Here is a 13,313-nt window from a genome sequence, read left to right as displayed (position 1 = left end):
GGCACCTGGGGGGCTCAGTAGGTTAAGGATCTGACTTCGGCTCAGGTCATGATCTCACAGTTTGTGAGTTCGAGCCCCGTGTTAGGCTCTGTGCTGACAGCTCAGAGCCTGGAGCTGCTTCGGATTCTGTATCTACCTCTCTCTGACCCTTCCCTGCTCACACTGCCTCTCTCTCTCTCTCAGAAATAAATAAAAAGCATTAAAATTTTTTAAAAATATATATAATGAACAGAGTACACAGTACATTGTATTTCCAGCAGCATGATGATACCAAACATTTGTTCCCGGTTTTATAGTTTAATATACACTGTTATAAGTCTCAGTCCTGACTGTACAGGTGATAAAGTGTGAGTTCTAAGAGAATGTCTCACCCTGAGAAGAGACCACAAGAACAGAGTTGACAATGTAAAGGGTTAAATGAGCCCCTCCCAGTCTCTCCTCCAAAATGATTCTGTTCTTATCAGAATCATCTATAACTGAATTACTTCTTTACAGCAGTACTGGCTGATTAAAATGGTGTATTTCTTTAAATCCATATTGGTTCTACTTTGCAGCCATGACTTCCGACTTGCCAAAAGTCCTGGAGTTCCTGCCCTCGTGGTACCAAAGGGCACTTCCTTCTCTAAGACGCAAACAGATCCAATGCACGTCCCCTGGGTGCTGGAGAAGGGCGGGCAAGGCTTGGCGCTAAAGAAGAGGCCCGCTATCGCACTGGCCTTGAAGCCTGCAGCTGTTAGGGGAACGTGGCCCCGCTTGCTAATGGCGAGAGACAGGCCAGGCTTTCTGAACTCCCGCGGCCTAACGGCGTCTCACCCTATCTGGTGCACAGGAGGGGCTCCGTAAGTGTGTCAGCCTGAGGAGTCAGAAGGCAGCAGAGCAGACGTGAGGACCTTACAGTCTTTCTGAACTCGGTGTTGTAAAGGTCTCCGTAGTAGACCCTTTAAATCTGACCCCTTCGTTTTATAAATTTTTTTAACGTTTATTTATTTTTGAGAGACAGAGGGAAACCAAGCATGAACTGGAGAGGGGCAGAGAGAGAGACACACACACAGAATCTGAAGCAGGCTGCAGGCTTTGAGTTGTCAGCACAAAGCCCGACGTGGGGCTTGAACTCATGAACCGTGAGATCATGACCTGAGACCAAGTCAGAGGCTTAACCAACTGAGTTCCCCAGGTGCCCTTGACCCCCTTCAGTTTAAAAGCAGGACACCTGAGGCTCAGAAAAGGAGAAGGTGGGGCGCGTGCGTGGCTCAGTCAGTTAAGCATCTGGCTTTGGCTCAGGTCATGATCTCACGGTTCATGGGTTCGAACCCCACAACCGGCTCTGTGCTCCAGCTCAGAGCCTGGAGGCTGTCTTCAGATTCTGTGTCTCCCTCTCTTTCTGTCCCTCTCTGCTCGTGCTGTTTCTCTCTCTCTCAAAAATAAATAAAACATTAAAAAAAATTTTTTTTTAAAGAAAAGGAGAAGGCTCAGCACACAGGGAATCACTGGCAGACAGCAGCAGCCTAGTGTGTGTCTAGGGTCTGATCAAGGCCAAATGAGAGTAACTAATTGTGTAACCCTGGACAAGTTACTTTAACTTCTCTCTGGGACTCAGTTTTCTCATCCAAAAGCTGGCTGTGGTGCCGGAAACCTTGAGGGATATTTATTGTAAAATCCAAAATGCTGTCTGGAGAGCACTTAGCAGTGTTTGGCAGACAGTGTACACATTACAAACGGCGATGATTACTGGACACGCCTAGGACGTAGGACGCACACATACACACACATATAATTTATTCCTCACTATCGCTACCACTATGTTAACATCCAAATAACCTCTGAAGTCTTTAAAAATTCTGGATGATATCTGAAAGGAGAAATTATGAAAAGCCTTAATAACCATAAACCAAAAAAAGTCAAAATCAAATTCAGACAAAGGAAAATTATGCCTCAAACTGCATACCTTCATTAGTTTTCACTTTTCAAAATGGTGCCATTTCCATAGACAAGACACTACTGCAGTGGAGGGGACAGTCCCAGCTCGAAAAGGCTCCACACTCAGCCTGCAGACACGTGACAGACCCTGGCAGAGGGGCAGGCCCGAAGGGGGTGAAAGGGGAGAAGCGCTGCGGGCGGGGCCGGGAAGACAAGGAGGCGGGGCGGGTGGCAACGTTGAGGAGGCGGCGGAAGGGGACTCGGGAAGGGGACATCGCAGACGCTGAGGGCGTGTGGACACTCCAGGCACGGGGGCAGCCAGAGGCAAGGCCAGGAGTGAGGACCGGCATTTGCCTGGGGATAAAACCAAGCTTGTTTCTCATCGTTTTCTTCAAGCATTAAAATATTTCATTTACATTCTGGTAAATGAGCAAACGAAGATACGAAAAGGTCCACTCAAACCTAACTTGTCCAAAACACGACTCTATCTCCCCCTAGTCTGGTCTCCCTGCTTCTACCCTCAAACCCCTGTAACTTGTTCTCCATAAACACCGAATCAAACCATGTCCTGCCCCTGCTTAATACCCCCCGATGGCTTCCCACAGTCCCTGGAATAAAGCCCAAACCCCTGACCGCAGCCGGCAGGGACCCTCCTAGGGCGGGGCCCCCAGCCATCTCTGTGCCAGGATGTCCCAGATGCGTTAGCCTCCCTTCTGTCCGCAAACACACCCACCCGACCCCTCCCAGCCTGACAGCCGGACACCTGCCCTCCTCTCTGCCCACAACAAACGTACTCCAGCTTCGCCGAGTGTCTTACTCCGCATTTTAGGAGTAAGTTTTTAGTCAAATTTCCCCTCTAAGTTTTGAGATTAGTTTCCCCACCTACCCTAGAGTAGCCCCTACTCCCACGTCTGTCAAATCACCCTGGGTTTTCTTTGCCTTCAATGTACTCATCACCACTTTCAGAGCACGACTCTGGAGCCAGACTGCTTGAGTTCAAATCCCAGCTCAGCCATTTACTGGCTCTGTACACCTGAGAAAATTTCTCAACTTCTCTGGCCTCATTTCCCACAAGCGAAGTAATAAGGTCAAAGGACAGTACCATCTCAACGCATGTAAAATGCTTAGAAACAAGTATCCGACACATAGGAAGCATTCAAGTGTTCGTTATTAGCATTACTGTCAGAGATTAGTATTACTGTCCCACTAATAGCATATAAACCCAGCAGGCAAAAGACTCATCCGTACCATTCACTCCTGTATTCACAGGCTCACACTTTATACACGTAAATACAGGGGAAGAGAGAGAGACACACACATGTCCAGTCTAACATTCTGGACTGGTAATGCTAATCTAAGCATCTGGATTCTAGAGCATCTGATTGTAAGAAAAGCCATCATTCTGCTTCATTTAATCACAACTGACGTATGACTGAAGAGACCCTGGGGACACAGGCAGCTAACTAAACTGACTCCAAATCTCTGTCTGCCACTCACGAGGAAGCTCCAGACAGCAAATGGACAATCTGTATATCAAATTGGGTTCTGTGTTTCGAGGTGCCTGGGTTTTACATTTCCAAGACTTACGTCAATTCCCAAAGGCGGTGGCTCTACGTGTCTCTAGCTGACCAGATTTGAAGATTCAAGCAAGTATAACTCCCAAAGGCCGGAAAATGAGAAAGAATTCCAGACCTCACAACGAAGTGTGCATGGTAATCCAGTGACGCTCACAGAGACTGCAGAAGATCTAGTCGAGCCAGACAGGGAGCACAGGCTGGCCACACACACGTGAGTACAGAAAATTCGATACAGATTTGATGAGGAAGAAAAAACCCACTCCGCAAGCTAGTTAAACACATCAGGAGGGACTAACAACACCAGCCTGAGAATGTTTCACCGGAAAAATACACGAATCAGTATCAGGGGAAGAGTTTAATAGTCACAAAGGAGTAGAAAGGGGAAGTATTCAGTCATAAAAATGATCTCAAGAGCAATACGCAGGACACGGGCAGTACTCTAGGTTACTCACACGGCGGGAACAACACAGCACTGCAGCGATGTAACAAGCACGCACAGCGGCAGAAGCCAACAGGGCTGCACAGGGGCTTCTGTCATCCGCTCCCGGCCCCCCAACCCCCCAGTCTCTGCTGGCTGAAGTGAGGACAGGCTGTTTGCTCCGCTGTCTCCGTGACGCCACGGCTCGGTTGTCCGCCTGAGCCCGCCTGAAATGAATATTCTAAGGCAGGGCGCACATGGTGAGAAGGACTGAGTGGACGGCCCTCGGGCCCCACAACCGTGGGGAAGGCAGCGGCCGGGAAAGCGAAGAAGGCAGGGTCCGCCAGGGTTGGAGCCCCAGCCCAGACGCTTACTACGAGGGTATCCAGGACAAGCTCACTATCTGTACCTCAGGTTTTTCATGGCTAGAAGGAGGTCAGTCGTGTCCGCCTCACACGACTGCTGAGTGAACGTGAGTGCTCCACATGCCGGCTGGCTGCTGAAGTCCTCGCACCTGCCAGAGGAATCATGGCAGCTGGAGCCTGAAACGCCTTTCCTCGGTCACAGGCGGCATCGTGTTCGTATCCCACCCACCGAGCCAGATCGAGACGTTCAGAGGAACGAGTACCAGAGGAACTCCCTGAAGATACTGAGTAGACAGACATGGCTGTTAAACAGCAAGCTCTACTTAACTGAATATTTTGATTAATAAAACTGCCAGTTTTCAAAAGCCTCAAATATAATAAAACACATTAAAAATAAATACTAAACAAATGAACCTTGGTAGTTAAAATTCTCTAGAATCATTTTATGTTCGTTAATGAATGTCAACAGCTCTCAAATATAAACCCCATATTTTATAGGGTTTCTAAAAAAATTTTTTTTAATTTTTTTTAATGTTTTATTTCTAGGGGAGAGAGAGAGAGAGAGAGAGAGACAGCGTGAGCAGGGGAGGGTCAGAGAGAGAGGGAGACACAGAATCGGAAACAGGCTCCAGGCTCTGAGCTGGGAGTCAGCACAGAGCCCAACACGGGCCTCGAACCCATGAACCGCGAGATCATGACCTAAGCGAAAGTCGGACACTTAACCGACGAAGCCACCCAGGTGCCCCTAAAAAAATTTTTAATGTTTATTTATTTTTGAGAGAGAGAGAGAGAGAGAGACAGTGACAGAGCGCGAGCAGGGGAAGAGGAGAGAGAGAGGGAGACACAGATCCAAAGCAGGCTCCCGACTCTGAGCTCTCAGCACAGAGCCTGACACGTGGCTCGAACCCAAACCATGAAATCATGACCTGAGCCGAAGTCGGACGCTTAACCAACTGAGCCACCCAGGTGCCCTTATAAACCCCATATTTTAAAAAGTACTAAATATTTTGGGACTGAGGGAAAACCTGTAATTTTTACATACCCCTTTTGGCTAAAAATGAAAACAAAATGGCTAAAAGCAAGAACTAAACATCTATACATGCACAGGTGCTCTTAAAAACCTTAAAATCATGGGGCACCTGGCTGGCTTAATTGTTAGAGCATGCTACTCCTGATCTCAGGAGTTCAAGCCCCACGATGGTGTGGAGCTTACTTTAAAAAACAGCTAACTAAATTAATAAATTAATTAAATTAAACCTTAAAATCATATGGCTATTGATTAAAATTTTAGAAATGAAACCTTTTTAATTCAAGGGAAAAAAACAACTTGGAGGACAGCCAAAAAGAGTCACATTCTGGAAACCACTTACTGTTGATTTTATCCAGACATGTTAAGTGGCCATTAGTAACTGGACTGTGGAAGAAATTCAAGACACAGGGTGAACGTTACTAGTTTATCCCTATAGGAGACCCTGGGTAAGCCCAGCAGAAGCCAATCCCTCTTTTCAAAGGAGAAAAAAAAGTTTATCCCTTTCATTCTGTCATTTAATACCTAAGTAAGTAATACTAGCACTTTTAACCTAAACTTAACCCAGCTGTGCAATGAGCAAATAATTCATTCTTTCCCAAGTACTTTATACTGTGTGTCTAAGAAAATCTTGAGCCTTGGTTTTGCAGCCTGACCTTCTTGGGGTTATATAATATAGAAACCCATCAGAGTGTTCAGATCCAGGCTTCAAATGAATAGCAACGTTCTGTGTACTTAGGGGAGGCAATTCTGCTCGGGTCCCAAAAGCATGGCATACATACTACACTTCAAAATTACTTCCACACGACAGTTCAGAACACTTCTGAAAAACTACAGCATATTTTAACAAGCCAGTAAAAATGCAAAGCACTCTTGGGGCGCCTGGGGGCTCAGTCGGTTAAGTATCCGACTTCAGGTCGGGTCATGATCTCTCAGTTGGTGAGTCTGAGCCCCGCGTCAGGCTCCGAGCTATCTGTGCCAACAGCTCGGAGCCTACAGCCTGCTTTGGATTCTGGGTCTCCCTCTTCCTCTGCCCCTCCCCTGCTCGTGTTCTCTCTCACAAACATTTAAAAAAAAATTTTTTTTAAATGCAAAGCACTCTCAAATAATTGTAACATGGCAAATAAACATCCCAGGAAATGCTAGTTGCAGGACCTTGCCTGGGGTGGAGCTCAAAAAGCAGTTGCCGAATGAAATACCTGAAAACTGTGTCTGAAACCACTGCTTGAAGGGTAAACCTGACGGTGGAATGAAAAGTAAAAGAAACCCCCAAATGGGTTAGGATGAAATAAAGTTTTACTTCCTTTCTGGCTCACATACTCTGAGAAGGAAGCAGAGGTATCACTGAAATTTCCCTGCTCCAGCAGATTGGAAGTGGCTGCCTTGTCATTTCTCTGACTGCAGGTGACGATGAATGTTTTTCAAGTGTTTGTTTACATCTCAAATTTCTCACAAGGTCTATTAATTTCTTTGTCCACCTACCTCTCAAACCCGTGATGTAGTTACTCCTACAAATTAAAAAAAAAATAGTATACCTATTGATTTTTTGTCATACTTGATTCAGCAGACTATTATCGTCTATAATTTTGTCAATGAGCAAATATGTTAGTATTGTGCACACTGAGGTGTGCAAACTTCTCCCTCTGAAGTCTTCTCTTAAAGACACACTGCTCATCCCCTCACAGACGTGGGCCCCACAAATCCTCCCAGACGGTTTTCAGGAACCTTCTCTGATAAACATTCTATTGTGCTTCCCCCGAGTCTCTATAATTACAAACACATGTCCTTAATCCATCTGGAATTTATTTTCATGAATGACGTTTTCCACTTATCTCATCGCCGATAATCGCCTCTCCACAGGCACACACGAGCTGGTCCCCTCCTGACAGGCCCCGGGGTGCCCGGGCCAGCCCTGCGCCCCACCGCTTCCTCACGTCTACACCGCCCGCCCTGCACCTCTGGGTCATCAGTCAGGAACTACACAAGTCGCATGTCCCCAGGCTGTTGGGGCAATTAGAAACAATACACGTAAAATATCTCGCACAATGTCTGACACAGAACGGATACCTGATAAATAGGAACTATTTTAAATATCTAGTTTCTGACTGGAATACAAAAGTAATATGCCAAAAAATTCACTTCAAAAACTTCAAGAACATTAGGTTTAACCAACTAAATGTTAAAACACATTATTTTAATTAAAAATAGCATTCTATTATAAACTCATTTTACCTTTTTATATTTTAACTAAAAAACTACTGTACTCTACCAACACACAGTAGCCCAGGTTAAGGGAGACTCTCACGCTGACATCCCTCAACCAGCGCCCTGGCTCACACTGCTGGCCGTGGCTCTGAAACAACGCAGGGCGAGGCGCTAAAGATAAGCCAGCCAACCATCTGCTTAAACAAATTTAAGTGAACTCCAATGTACTCCATGCTGTTTATATTTCCAAAATCCGCCTGATCAGATTGGTACAGAAAGAATCTGGCTTGGGTCTTCAACAAAATTCCATTTGCCTCTCAGTGCTAACTGATTAATAACCCCCACTCAATCCACACTGAGTGCAGACCCCAGGGCTAAACTGCCTGGTCTGGATCCTGATCTTGGTTCATCTCTTACTAGCTCTGGTCATCCTGGGCACATTTCTTCATCTCTCTATATAAGCTTTAGTTGCTTTGTCTGTAAAATGAAAATGATAGCATTATCTACTTCCCTGGTTTACGATTAAATGAGTGAATTTACTCAGCACTGCTGAGAGTTCCCTCTGACAGAGCACATTACTGCTCTGTATGGTCAAGTTTTAACACAAAGGCAGGACTGCAAGCTTACTGAAGGCAGGAGCTACTACACCACTTTACCTTCTGACATTCCCAACACAGTGCTCAGAGCACAGACCTCAAATAATGCTTATTAACAATGGGGCGGGGGGAAGGGAGGGCAGTGAGAGAAAAGCTTCGAAGCTTACATTTTTAGCAGCAGAACTTTAAAAGTCATCCAGTCATCTTACAGATGATAAAACCAAGTCAAGTCGTGACTTTACTACCAAAGTCCCTCACGCCGGCCCAGCCAGAGCCGGCTTCCCTACGCCAAGACGCCAACACATCTCGCTTCACTCCACTCACCCTCCAAAGTGTGCATTCTACCATCACCTCATACTGAATATGCTTTCCTAAGTGTGAAACCACTATTCCACATTCACAACCACTATTTCCATTACTAGTAATTACCACTGGGAGATCAAGTAAGGCAATTATTTGAGAGGCCCTACGACTCAATAAGGTTTTCCATTAAAAAAACAAAAAGAACAATTGCTATTCACACGTAAGAAATATATGAAACCTCCAAGTTTCATACAAACAAACAAACAAAACAAAAACAAAGGCCCAAAACCATCAGAATGAAACCAGTAACTCCAAACGGGACTCACTCACAAGGGGCAGCATTACCAAAGGTCAAACACCAAAAATGAGCACTGCTGAAGGCAAATGAAAGAAGGAGCTAATCAAACTCTGAAGAGGGTGGAATGGGCTCAGGTGGGCAGTGACCCTGGCTCACAGTAGAAGTAAATACAGCCCTCGCAGGAAAAACATCCTCAACATTGATCCCGTTTTTTTCCCCAGGTTAAAGTCAACCAAATATAAGGTCTCAGTCAAAAGTTCAACAAACCCAAAAACAGTCTCCATGAGTGACCATCATCAGAAGCAATAAGCCATACATTTAGGCCCTCAAAGACTTCGGATACTAATACTGAACACAGAATACCTATGTACAAAATGTTCAAAAAATAACCACAAATAGGACAAGCCTCAGAGACTATCAAAAATGAACAGAGTTGAAAAAGAAACCAAACAGAACTTCCAGAAATAAAATATTGAAAAAATTCTTTTTTTAAATTTTTTTAAATGTTTATTTTCGAGAGAGAGAGAGAGAGAGCGCACGCGTAAGCGGAGGAAGGTAGAGAGAGAGGGAGACACAGAATCCAAAGCAGGCTTCAGGCTCCAAGCTGTCAGCACAGAGCCTGACGCAGGGCTCGAACTCACTAACTGCGAGATCATGACCTGAGCTGAAGTCGGACGCTTAACCAACTGAGCCACCCAGGCGCCCTGAAAAAAATTCTTTACAAACCAACTAATGAATAGCAGCTCTGACAAAATAAAGAGGAATTACTAAATTAAAAAACAGATTTGAAAAAATTCCCCAGAGACCAGCACAGGGAGACAAGGAGAAACAACTCTGACAGAAGAGACAGACTACGAAAGTCCACTACACACATCTGCTGGAATTACAGGCAGAGAAGAGTGAAGAGTGTGCAGACGCCGCCACCCCAGAGCCTCCCCGTGTGGCCCAGCCATGGTCAATCCCACCGTGCTCCTGGACATCACTATGGACGGTGAGCCCTTGGGCCACATTTCCTTCAAGCTGTTTACAAAGTCCAAAGACAGCAGAGAACTTTTGTGCTCTGAGCACTGGGGAGAAAGAATTTGGTTACAAAGGTCCCTGCTTTCACAGGATCATTCTGGGATTTATATGCCAACGTGGTGGCTTCACACGCCATAACGGCACTGGTGGCCAGTGCATCCAGGGGGAGAAATTTGATGAGACTGTCATCCTGAAGCACACAGGTCCTGGCACCTCATCCACGGCAAATGCCAGACCCAACACGAAGGGCTCCCAGTTTTGCATGAGCACCGCCCACACTGAATGCTCGGACGGCAAGCACGATGAAAGGGCGTGAACACCGTGGAAGGCACGGAGCGCTTTGGGTCCAGGAATGGCAAGACCACCAGGAAGATCACCACTGCCGACTGGACAAATCTAAGAAATCTGACTTGCCTTTCATCTTTTATCTTAACTACCACACCGTTCCTTTGGTAGCTCAGAAGAGCACCCCTTCACTCCCATCGGCCTGAAATACCCTATAAGCTCTGTGATTCTGCAGCAGTTCTACGGGCCCCCATTATCCCTGCTCCCCTCCAAGTCTAGCTGGATTAGAGTTAAGTTTATGATTATGAAATAAAAACTAAAAAGAACAAAAAGAATAATGAAGCATCAATATCCAAGGAGAAAATGGCTAACAATTTTACCTAAATGAAAGACATAAATCCACAAATACTAAGCAAAATAAAGAAAAATACATATCTTATACACATAGTAACGAATCCATAGAATAGCAAAGGAAAAGATCACCTACAAAAGAATAACAATTAGACATTGGCAAACTTGTAACAGAAACAACAAAAGTGGAGGAATAGAGTATCCTCAAAATGCTAAAAGGAAATAACTGGCAATCTGGATTTCTGTAACAAGCAAAGCTCTCTCTTAAGAATGTGTGTGAAGGGGCGCCTGGGTGGCTTAGTCGGTTAAGCGTCCGACTTTCGCTTAGGTCATGATCTCGCGGTTCGTGGGATCGAGCCCCGCGTCGGGCTCTGTGCTGCCAGCTCAGAGCCTGGAGCCTAATTTGGAGTCTGTGACTCCCTCTCTCTCTGACCCTCCCCTGCTCACGCTGTCTCTCTCTCTCTCTCCTAGAAATAAATAAAAACATTAAAAAAAAATTAAAAAAAAAAGAATGTGTGTGAAAACAGTCACTTCAGATAAACAAAAACAACAGTAGCATCTACAAACCTGCAGAAAAGGAACTTCTAAAGAAGAAAAAATAACCTCCGGGGGAAAAAAATTAGAAATGCCACAAGAATTGTGAGTAAAGAAACTGCTAACTGGGAAAGAAATCTAAAAATATATTTTGTATAGTGATGTTAATGTCCAATTTATGAGGTTAAAAAAAGGCTGGACTAAAATACTGAATATCAGTAGTATGTAACTTGATAGTTGACTTTAATTAGAATTAAGGTGTTTCAATGTTCTTGCTTTGTCTGGTAGAGGAATATAACATTAATTTCAGACTTTGTTAAATATGCATGGTAAAGGGGCGCCTGGGTGGCTTAGTCGGCTAAGCGTCCGACTTTCGCTTAGGTCATGATCTCGCGGTTCATGGGTTCGAGCCCCGCGTCGGGCTCTGTGCTGACTGCCAGCTCAGAGCCTGGAGCCTGTTTCAGTCTGTGTCTCCCTCCCTCTCTGACCCTCCCCTGCTCACGCTGTCTCTCTCTCTCTCTCCTAGAAATAAATAAAAAACATTAAAAAAAATATGCATGGTAAAATTTCAAGGGCAACCACTAGAAGGGAACATAGCAGAATATGTAATTTCCAAACCAAAACAAGGAAGAACATAAAGCAAATAAAAAAAGAAAGAAAGAAAAAACCTTAGTTGTTTCAAAAGGCAAGGGTGGGGGCGCCTGGGTGGCTCAGTCAGTTAAGCATCTGACTTCAGCTCAGGTCATAATCTCATGGTTCATGGGCTCAAGCCCCACATCAGGCTCTGTGCTGGCAGCTCAGAGCCTGGAGCCTACTTTGTATTCTGTGTCTCCCTCTCTCTCTGCTCCTCCCCTGCTTGTACCCTGTCTCGCTCTCTCTCAAAAATAAACATTAAAAAAAATTTTAAGGGAAAAAATGACAAACAGAAAACAAAATGTACGGGGCGCCTGGGTGGCTCAGTCAGCTGGGCGTCTCCTGATTTCGGCTCAGGTCATGATCTCAGGGTTTGTGGGATCGAGCCCTGCGGTGCTCTGAGCTGATAGCATGGTGCCTACTTGGGATTTTCCCTCTCTTCCTCAAAAACAAATAAACATTTAAAAATGAAAACATAAAGTTTAGAACCAAGGCTGGTCTGGTTCATTAAAAAAGAATACAAAATATAAAATGATAGAAAAAGTACAAACTTATCAGAATCACAGAAAACATAACTGTACTAAATGATGCCAGTTAAAAGAGAGCAATCACAATTGGTGTGGGAGGCTGCGTAACGGTCACCAAAGATATCAGTTCTAACCCCAGGAGCCTGTAAATGTTACTTTACATGGCAAAGACTCTGGAGGTGTGATTACCGATTTGGAGTGACGAGACTGTCCTGGATTACCTAAATGCAACTGTCAGTAAAAAGAGCTGCAGGAGGAACTGCGACCACACATTTATGAGACAAGAGGGGGGTCGTACCAGGGACACAGCAACTGGAGCCAAGCGGACGCAGCCAAAGCAAGCCGGCAGCCGGGACAGGAAGAGGCAGGGAGCAAACTCCCTTCTAAGACCCTCCAGCGGAGCCACTGCCCTGCCATCAGCTTGACGTCGCTTCCACGATACTATTTTGGACTTCTGGCCCCCAGAACTATAAAACAATAACCTCTGTTGTTTAAAGGCATCAAGTTTTAGGTAATTTGTTATGGCATCCACCAAAGGAAAAATAAATCAAAAACGAATATAACAATAAAACATAAGAACAGAACACAGAAGTTTGCAAGTAAATGGATGAAAATAGTGATACCAGGCAAACACCAACCAAAAGAAAGCTGACGTTTCTGTGTTAATATGAAACAAACAAACAAACAAAAAAAGACCATGGAAAATAAAAGCATTTACTTGGGATAGAAAAAGCCACTACATAATGATAAAAATGTTTAATTCAAGAGACAGATTAAAAATATTAATAAAAAGGTCTCAAGACAAATGAAGCAAAATTTGCTGGAACTCAGAGAGAAAGTGACAAATCTACCATCATAATGGAGAACTAAACCACAGCTCAATTATTAATAGGCAAAGGAGTCAAAAATTAGTAAATAGTAAATAGAAAATAAGAATAATCAACAAGTTTACCTTCAGAAATATACAGAACTTTGCACCACTCTGCTCTCTAAAAGCAATTAAAGACCTGGGGCACCTGGCTGGCTCAGTGACTCTTGATCTGGGGATCGTGAGTTTGAGCCCCACATTGGGTGTAGAGATTATTAAAGAATATATGTTCTTGTATAGGATACAAAAAAAAATTCATAAATATTAACCTTACAGCTGGATGGAAATTTTTTAAATCTCAAATTCTGGGGCACCTAGGTGGCTCAGTCAGTTCTTGGCTCAGGTCATGATCTCACGGTTCGTGGGTTCAAGCCCCACATCAGGCTCTG

The 13,313-nt window shown here is 44.7% G+C and overlaps 1 protein-coding gene and 1 pseudogene across 2 annotated transcripts in view; one reads left to right on the top strand and one right to left on the bottom strand.

Annotated features, from left to right (window-relative positions):
* The window catches only part of ADD1 (adducin 1), an 84,493-nt gene that overhangs the window by 54,790 nt on the left and 16,390 nt on the right, over positions 1-13,313 (bottom strand). The window lies entirely within an intron of this gene.
* LOC144220379 (peptidyl-prolyl cis-trans isomerase A pseudogene) lies at positions 9,658-10,182 on the top strand (annotated as a pseudogene).

Source organism: Crocuta crocuta, unplaced genomic scaffold, assembly GCF_008692635.1.
Source record: "Crocuta crocuta isolate KB4526 unplaced genomic scaffold, BGI_CrCroc_1.0 scaffold179, whole genome shotgun sequence".
Taxonomy (NCBI): domain Eukaryota; kingdom Metazoa; phylum Chordata; class Mammalia; order Carnivora; family Hyaenidae; genus Crocuta; species Crocuta crocuta.
This window is presented reverse-complemented; position numbering and strand designations above follow the sequence as displayed.